This window comes from Anguilla rostrata, chromosome 12, assembly GCF_018555375.3.
Source record: "Anguilla rostrata isolate EN2019 chromosome 12, ASM1855537v3, whole genome shotgun sequence".
NCBI lineage: Eukaryota > Metazoa > Chordata > Actinopteri > Anguilliformes > Anguillidae > Anguilla > Anguilla rostrata.
In genome coordinates, this window is record NC_057944.1 from 9,173,199 (window position 1) to 9,181,861 (window position 8,663).

Here is an 8,663-nt window from a genome sequence, read left to right on the forward strand (position 1 = left end):
ACACACACGCACTCACAAAAGCACACGCATGCGCACTCACACACACACACACACACACACTGCTGAGGGCCTGCGGGGTGTGACAGTGTTTCTGTATGTGGCTGTGTCTCTGATCTCAGTACACTGTGACAGTCGTCAGTATAAGGCATCTGCAAGTTGTGTTAGCCACATGCCTTGCTAATCACTGAAATTCACACAAAATAAAGCAGTAGGCCCTACTTGTCATGCATAGCAGGCTAGCGCTAGCATTGCTGACTGGTGTTTGGCCACGTTCAAGACCAGCGTGTTCTACTGAGTTTTAAATGTTCTATTGAGTTTTGTGCGGCTGAGAACTGGAACAAGTTGTCTTTGCACATTAAAAGTACATGTGAAAAGCATCTTTCTTTAAAAAAATAATAAAATCAGAGCATGGCTTATGTAAAATCTAGACATGTAGGAGTATTTGCCTACTAGAAATGATTAATTTATTATTTTTTGTTTATCATTGTTGGATGCTGTCTAGGCATATGGATCTGCGCCATCTTTGCTGCCAATATATCACAGAGCACAATGGCTCTACTGTGCACTGTGTTACTGCGGTGGCGGAGAGGGAGAAAGAGAAGAGGGAGAAAGAGAGAAGGAGAGAAGGAGGAGAGAGGAAGAAGGAGAGAGGGAAGAGAGGAGGAGGAGGAGAGAGGGCCTCAGGGTCTGAGCGTTGCCGTAGCAGCAGCAGCAGCTGTCAGCTTCGTCCTCACGTGTGCACGTTTCGGTGCTGCTGTTTCCACGAGTACAGAGAAAAATAATAATTCAGGAGCATTCATTTTCAGCCCCCCCAGGGAAGGTTTGGGAGGGAGACAGTACGCGTGAACGCGCCGTTTGCCTGTCCCCCTGGAATGCTGTGTTCTGTAAACGTGCTGTAAGCGCTTTTGATTAAGCTGCACTTTCACCGGGGGTTGCGGGTTTCACACAGTGAGCTCATATACTGGAAACTGTGGGAGGTCCTGTCTCAGACGCTGTGTGTGTGTTCGGGAGGGTAGTTAATGGGGGGTTAGAGATAAGAGCAGTAGACCCCAAAACACACAGGCAGCCAATCAGACAGCAGCCGTCAACACAGTCGGCTGAACGGCAGCAGTAGTACAATATGAGTGAGGTAAACACAATTATCATTATGCTTGACTAATTTTGACGGATATATTTATTTTCTGGCTAGATGAGCAGCGACAGTGGTGATGGGGAACCTAAAACGGAGGACGAAGCTATTTCGAAAAACAACATCGTCTGTGGTTTCAAAATGATTTGGGTTTTTTGAAGTCCAGCAAAGAGCAGAAAAACATCTGTTGCAAACTTTTGAAAAAAAAAAAGAAAAGAAGAAATGAGTACCAGCCGAGACAGGAAACACCCGTAGATGTCTTCTGCGTTTGTAGCGTTAGCATACGGTTCAGCGCTCGGGAAGCACGACAGCGCGCTAACTTGCAGCTACTAGGTCGTCCTCAAACGCTGACGTTCAGCCAAAACAACCGACCGTCAAATCCGCATTTACCAGAATTGCACCCGTATTCGTAGGTTTGGAGGAGACAGGGAGACATGTCACCCCCGGTATTTTCATATTAATGAGATATGTTGCCCCATCCCAGCACTTTTTCGTAATCTGTATTTGTCCTAATACTGTAGCTTATTCTTCTGCCTAGTTTGTTTTGTAGAGGTTAGGTCAGAATAGTGTTCACTGTGTGAACTGTGTTCTTGGCTAGAAATAGCTGTACAAAATAAGTACTGTACCTTACTGAACCTGTGTTCAGCAGTTGTCTATGACCATGAAATGCACTTTTTGTACGTCGCTTTGGATAAAAGCGTCTGCCAAATGAATGTAATGTAATGTAATGACTCGCTAGCATGCCTGTGAGTCTTATAGACTTAGAGACTTCTCATTTTTAGGCCATGTCATCCAGGCCTACGTGGCATTGATTATTCCCCAAGCAGATTTAGTGTTTTTCAGTTGTATCCCTTCTGGTGGCCTACAGCCCCATTCTATCATATGCAATGTTAAATGCTGCATGCTACCAGGATGGCTATATAACAGCCTGACTATAGCAGGGAGGGGGGGGGGTGCACTGGTCACTGGACAGAGACAGAGGACATGGGGGTCCCACATCATTCCTGCCGGGGAGGAGAAAAGGAGGGGGGGGGGGGAAGAGGGAGAGGCAGAGAGGGGAATCACAGAAAGGGCAGAGGGAGGGGGGGGGGGGGGGGGGCTTGGGGCTCGAGTAGCAGCGTCACCTCTGTGTTTCCGAGCCTGCCGTTTCCATGCATTCGGGTAGTTCACTCCCATTACTCTTCAGCCCCCCCAGGGAAGGTTTGGGAGGGAGGCAGTACGCGTGAACGCGCCGTTTGCCTGTCCCCCTGGAACGCCGTTCTCTGTAAACGTGCTGTAAGTGCCTTTGATTAAGCTGCACTGTAACCGGGGGTTGCGGGTTTCACACAGTGAGCTCATATACTGGAGACTGTGGGAGGGCCCGTGTGTGTTCGAGAGGGTAGTAAATGGGGGTTAGAGATAAGAGGAGCAGACCCCAAAACACACAGACATTGCCCAGAGTGGGGTGATGAGGAGTTGTGCATTACTTTCAGAGAAAGAGGGAAGGAGGGAAAGGAAAAAAAGGAGAAAAATTTTAGGTTCTGGAAGAGGGTTGTTCCTTCGGGCACCCCGTAGCAAAATTGCCCCACACACGATTGCTCCACACTCTCCGCCATCTTTGTTTCACAGTCATGCGTAAGAATCGATCATTTGAAAAGATGGCAGAGAACCAGGAGAAGGGCAGTGTGCCAGCAGGAATGGGTTTACAGACGAAACTCACGCCGAACCTCTACAAGAAGCGGCTTGTTTGCGAACTGCTGCTACTACAGCGTTGTGTTGTCAGTTTGTCGTTTGTCATTGGCTGCTGCAAGCCTTATGTAAACCTGCCCCCTTTGCAGCTGGGGATGCTGGGATTCTGGCATGCCCCCTTGCCTCTCCTTCCTGAGCGCCGTAGTGCCTGAGAACCCATACGCCCGGCAGCATTAGGATTCCGATGCACGCGCTGAGATTTAACGTGCCGGCTGAGGTCGACCGTTCAGCTGTCCCGAGTTTGAGACGCTGAAATGGTTTTCCTGATGGTGGGGACAGGGGAGCTGGGCAAGGAAGAGCGAAAGCATAAGAGTGGAAAGAGGGATGAGGATAAGAGCTGGAAAGAGGGATGAGCAGAGGGGAAGGCAGGAGAGGGAGAGGGACACTGAAGTTAGAGGAAAAAAGTAAAATTGAAGGGAGTGAAAGAGAAATGGAAATGAAATGAATATAAAGCTTGTTGGAATCTGAATTTTTGAGAGAGGTGGGAAGAAGAGAGGGAGAGCAGGGGGAGGTGTAAAAGTGTAATAGAAAAATAAGTGGTGTTTTGCTTTTCGCTACACGATGGGGACGCACCGCTGCTCAGTACACACCGTGACCCTGGGTTACGGCTTCATTCTGCTCTCTCATTGGACACAGACGGCACGCCGAACTTTGAGCTGCTTTGCCAAGCCTTTCGTGTTTGTGTTTCCAAGTCCAAACTATCCAACATTAATGAAATCTTGAGTCAGCACTGAGACAAAATAGCAGACAACACTTTTTTTTTTTTTAGAAGACAGTATGTGTTTTTGATGACTGCAGATTCTGAAGAAATGAGTTAAGCTGTTGCAACACTAGAAAAGTCAGATCCACTTTGTGTGACACCATTCCGGAAAAAAAAGAAGGGGAACCACTGAAGATTTAAATTAAGTAGTTCAATAGAGACGGATGTAAAAGTGTCAGACTGAGAAAAAGTGGGAGAGGAAGAGAGGGTGGGGGGGGGGGAACTATAGTACTGGCTTAGCTTTGGCAGGAGGCCATTCTGAACAAGATTTCACGGCTGAATGAGAATCTGAGCTTATCAGCGATGGATCCAGCCACATCATATCACAGTGCTGGAAAATGACCTTACAGATCCTCGTTCTGCAGCTACTTTTGTCCAGACTGAGGGATAGACATCTTCTGAGGACATGCGACTCATTTGTAAAATGAAGGCAAGTCGACGTCAGAATTGCTAGATCCGATATGGCGTCGATATCGAAATTAGTTTCGCCTGAATGGTGAAAAATGAGCGTTTGGACACATAAATGAACAGTGGCACTTAAATTTGTGGACTCTCAGAGTTCTTTGCCTGCTGAAGAAATCCTTTGCCCTTCTTGTGTGATCTCATTACTGGGATGAATTACCTCTGAAGTAGCCTTTTACAAAATGAGCCAACAAATACTAAAGCTGCAGCATTATGGTCAAAAAAAAAACTTGTCAATGAGGAGATTCTCTCCAGAACTACCAAGACCTCATTTTGCACAGGGTTCTGTGCAACTGACAAAAGGACAGTAGTTCGCAGAATGGAGTTTAGATACCACAAGATGTCTTAAGAAGCTGAAGGCCCACATATAAACTGTGCATCAGGCAGAGCACGCAGAGCTGAGCAAGATGGAGGCACCTGCATTTGCAGCTACAAACAACCACTCATCCTCTTTCATTCATACACAAGCAAGGACACACAGGTGCACGCACACACATGTACGTACACTACCCACTGAGCACCGAAAGACCATCGTGCCAGCACATGCAGGCACGCACGCACACAAGAATCCACAGCAAGCAAAACCTCAGAAAGCCAGACACCAGCAGCCATTCAGAAAGAAGGACTCTCTCATGGGCTTAGAGCAAGGCCCCTTTATAAGGTGAAATAACTGAAGCAGCGGTGGGGATTTCAGTGGGACCTGTGAGTAGGGCCGGCACTGCCCCCTGGTGGACAGCGCACCATCTCCCTTCCTGGCCCCTCAGGGCATTTTAGTGTAAACTGACAGCCTATCCTGACAGTATACTCTAATCACCTCTCTCTCCCCGGTCTCAGATGCACATCCATCCGCCCATCCATTATTTAACCCAGTGTATATGCTGGGTTTTGTTCCACCAGCATCAAGCTCTTTGTTGTAACTGCTAATTGTTCTCAATAAGGCACTAATTGCTGTACTACATGCCAAATAATTCATATTGAAAGAGGTTCCATTTTAAATCAGTTGGGTCCCATTTTCGGAAAGTGTGGAAACCTGAAACCTTCTGTGTAAAATGAAAGCAGTTTACTGACAGCAAATGGCAACAGGCCAAACCTGCATAGTGTTAAAATAGGTTTAACCGCACAATTTTGGTAGAACAATTGATCGATCAAGAGATCGGTTTTGACAAAAACCGGCATACACATTGGTCAGAACCAGTGATCATCCCAGAGATCGTTGTGAGAAACCCATGAACTTGGCCCCAACCAACACACCCAGAAGCATTGAGTAAACCTCGAACTATCTCACACCTATGGACCTAAGACTCTCTAAACTCATCTACATGTCTTCACTCTGGGAGGAAACCGGAGTACCCGGAGGAAACCCACGTGGACATTTCGGTGGCCCCTGAGGGAGGAGGAAAGGGTGCATTCTGTGAAAAGTGAAGCAAAGATTTTATTTGATTTTAATTTCTTATGGGTAAAAATAATCAAACATGTCAAAGGACTGTTTAAATGTTACATTGAACCCAGGGGATGACACATGAAATTGCTAGACCAAACACTTTTTCCCAATGTGGTCCTTGATCAAAACAAACAACGCATAGCAGACTAAATGTACAGCACGTTAAAAACACAGAAGCCAGGAAGCATTATGGCCAGCACATAATACAATAGTTAGCAAACATGCTAACATTGAGCAGACACGCAGTGCAGAATAGGCAGCGAGCAGTTTGGCAAGCCGACAAGTAGCCAATCAGCATGCGAGCAGGTGCAAGCATGCAACACGTACATGACAAACCTATACACGCAGTAGCACACGCATAGCAGGAGTTATGCACGACAAAGCGGATTAAGACAAACACAGCACAGCATGATATCCCAGCATTCCACACGCGCTACGTTCAAATCAAATCTGTAGAATTAAGCTCATTTATGAGATTAAATGAGCTTGCTTTCCAGGATTGGACAGTGGATTCAGCACAGGCCAAAGCTCCCTTCAGCGAATCCCAGACCCTTCGACCGACAGAAACATCACAGGGAGCGTCTCGCCAAAAGCCGTAATCCCTACACCCCGTGACGTTGGAATTGATCCCAGATCAGAGCTTTTTGGAGCAGAGGCGGGGGGGGGGGGGGGGGGGGGGGGGGGTGGGGGGGTTGCCCTTCATCGTTTGTTTTCATTAGAAAGAAAAAGTTTTGGCCTGAATTTGAGACCCCTGAAAGGACTGGGCAGCAGCGCTGGCACAGGGAGGAGAGGGTTGGCTCTGACTGTGGCATTTCAGGGGCTGACAGATGCTCTATGGTAACCAGATGCTCAGCACCTATGTTCCGTCCTTTCAACTCCCTCACGCCACTAGATCTTGGTTGGGTAAAACCAGATGCCGTATTACGCTTTGTGAATATTTATGAAGAGGACACGTCCAAGGACGGAACATCCACTGCTGTGTCTGGTGCTGTCCTTGGTCACCTCCCGTAATGAATAATTACACGAGCCCTTCGACTGGAACGTTTCAGCTTTCAGCGGCAAACAGGAGGCAGAACTTGAGAGTGTTTAGAATGCGGAGCTGAGCATCCACCTGCTGGCTGTGAACGGTCTCAGTGGATCCAGCTCCGTCTCAGAACATCCAGCAGGTAGATTTCGGGACAATTCATAGCAATTGAGATGAAGTGGGGGCGGGGGGGACAAAAAAACAAGTTTGGTCTTAGAAAGCTTTCAGGAAACGGCATCAGCAGTGCTGTGGTGCAGTGCCTACACAAGGCCTTCAAAAAAATATCACGCATAAAAACAATATAAAACCATGGTCACTTTATTAGGTACACCTGCCGGTTAACACAAGCAGGCTGCCCGTCCAAACAGCGAATCGCGTGGCTGCAGCTCAGTGTAAAACATGCACACGGAGTGAAGGGCTTTTAATTGTTGTTCGACCAAACATCAGAATGGGCAAGATGCAGATTTTTACACAGTCTGAATGCCCGGCGCGGAAGAAGAGCTGCTCGGGCAATGTCCCTCAGTGGAGGACATTTTAACTGCCCAATTCTCAGCCCCTCTGTCATTATCCCACTTATACAACAGCTTACCAACAAAGAGCACAGGCTGACTGCAATCAAAACACGCGCTTCAAAATATGCAATTCCACTCCCATGGAAACCAGCAAATATCCCATAGCCTATAGCACTTAGCAAGGAACGCATCTTTCTAGTCCCTGGTCTTACAGCATGTTTATCACAGATAACTAACTAGCCAACAATTGAATTGTATTCAAAACAGAGGCTAAACTATGAACGTGATGAACTATAACTAGACAAGGTATTCTCTACAGTCATTCATGGACATCCAGGTGACACTGTTAAAGTATGACATTGTAACTGTAGGCTTGCTTGCTCTTACAAATTTCCACTTTACTTATTGAGTCAGACCGATGCACATTAATTTAGAATGGTGACTGAACTTTTTCAGCTGCTACTTCATAGTCGGGCGTATGTGGAAAGACAGTGTACATGTCCCATCCAATCAGAATTGAGTATTCAGCCAAGCCGTTGTACACTGCTTTTTGTGGGCGCGCAACATTTGTTAGTTGAGAATAAAATTCTTTGTATCATATCCAACACTATGTCTGTGTTTATGGACACAATAGAGTGAGCATTAAGACTATTATTATGATGGAAAAACTGATGTGCTTTGTTATGCACGCATGCATTTCCTATACAACCAGTGGTGCCGCCAGGCCTAGATGCATTCCAAAAATAGATTCTCACTGATTTTTGGAATCGAGCGCATTAAGTGATCACTCGATCTGCAAAGTAATTAGATTAATCACCATGCCCAAGAGCTGCCTCAATCAATCTCTTAAATATAGGCTGAACTGGGTTCTGTTTTATATCCAAATAATGATCGCATTATCGATCCTATCATGGGCGTAAACGCCTTGAATCAACCCCAGCATTAGAAACGGTGTGGTCTTGTGCCTTATGTCCCACTTAATGAATGTGAGAAGAAAAACTACCGTTATCTACATCCGGAAGACATACAACAGGTCCATAACTCCTCCGAGTTTCAGATGCAATATAGTTTGTGGGCAGACAAGAGAGGCAGCAGGCAGCCATTTTCCTCCAGTGCATTCACATGCAATGCATCATGGGATAGCTACCTGCCTACAAGAAGCAAGCAGATAATTCTTGAAGAATTGTTATTTTTCAATAGGGAGAATATAGTAGTTATCAGTGTTTTGACGTTACATGAGTTATGAAAAAATAATTAGGGAAGTGGAAGAATTTCAAAAATGAGGTTGTAGAGGTAAATAAAAGATTGAATTTGAGGATAAAGTTTTTTTTATGAATCTGTGATACTGTCATAATCAAGCCTATTCAAATGGATAATTCCAGCAGGACAATGCACCAAGTCACAAAGCATGCATCATCAATAGGTGGACAGTGACTGACTAAGTCATCCCCCCCCCCCATTGCAGCCAAGTGTTTGATTAATCAAACATTTCAATATGATATTACAAACTGACAGCGTGGTTGAGTATTGAAGTGCTCTTTGGCCTAGGCTATTAGGCTATGCATTGTGCCTGAGGTTGAAGCCTTGGCTATGTCATTAGCTGGCCA

General features: G+C 46.1%; 1 protein-coding gene and 1 long non-coding RNA gene across 6 annotated transcripts in view; one reads left to right on the forward strand and one right to left on the reverse strand.

The window, feature by feature from the left end:
- The window catches only part of LOC135235914 (uncharacterized), a 240,779-nt gene that overhangs the window by 126,679 nt on the left and 105,437 nt on the right, over nt 1–8,663 (reverse strand). The window lies entirely within an intron of this gene.
- LOC135235913 (sialate:O-sulfotransferase 1) overlaps nt 1–8,663 on the forward strand; it is a 35,341-nt gene that overhangs the window by 7,787 nt on the left and 18,891 nt on the right. The gene's annotated exons all lie outside the window — the stretch shown is intronic.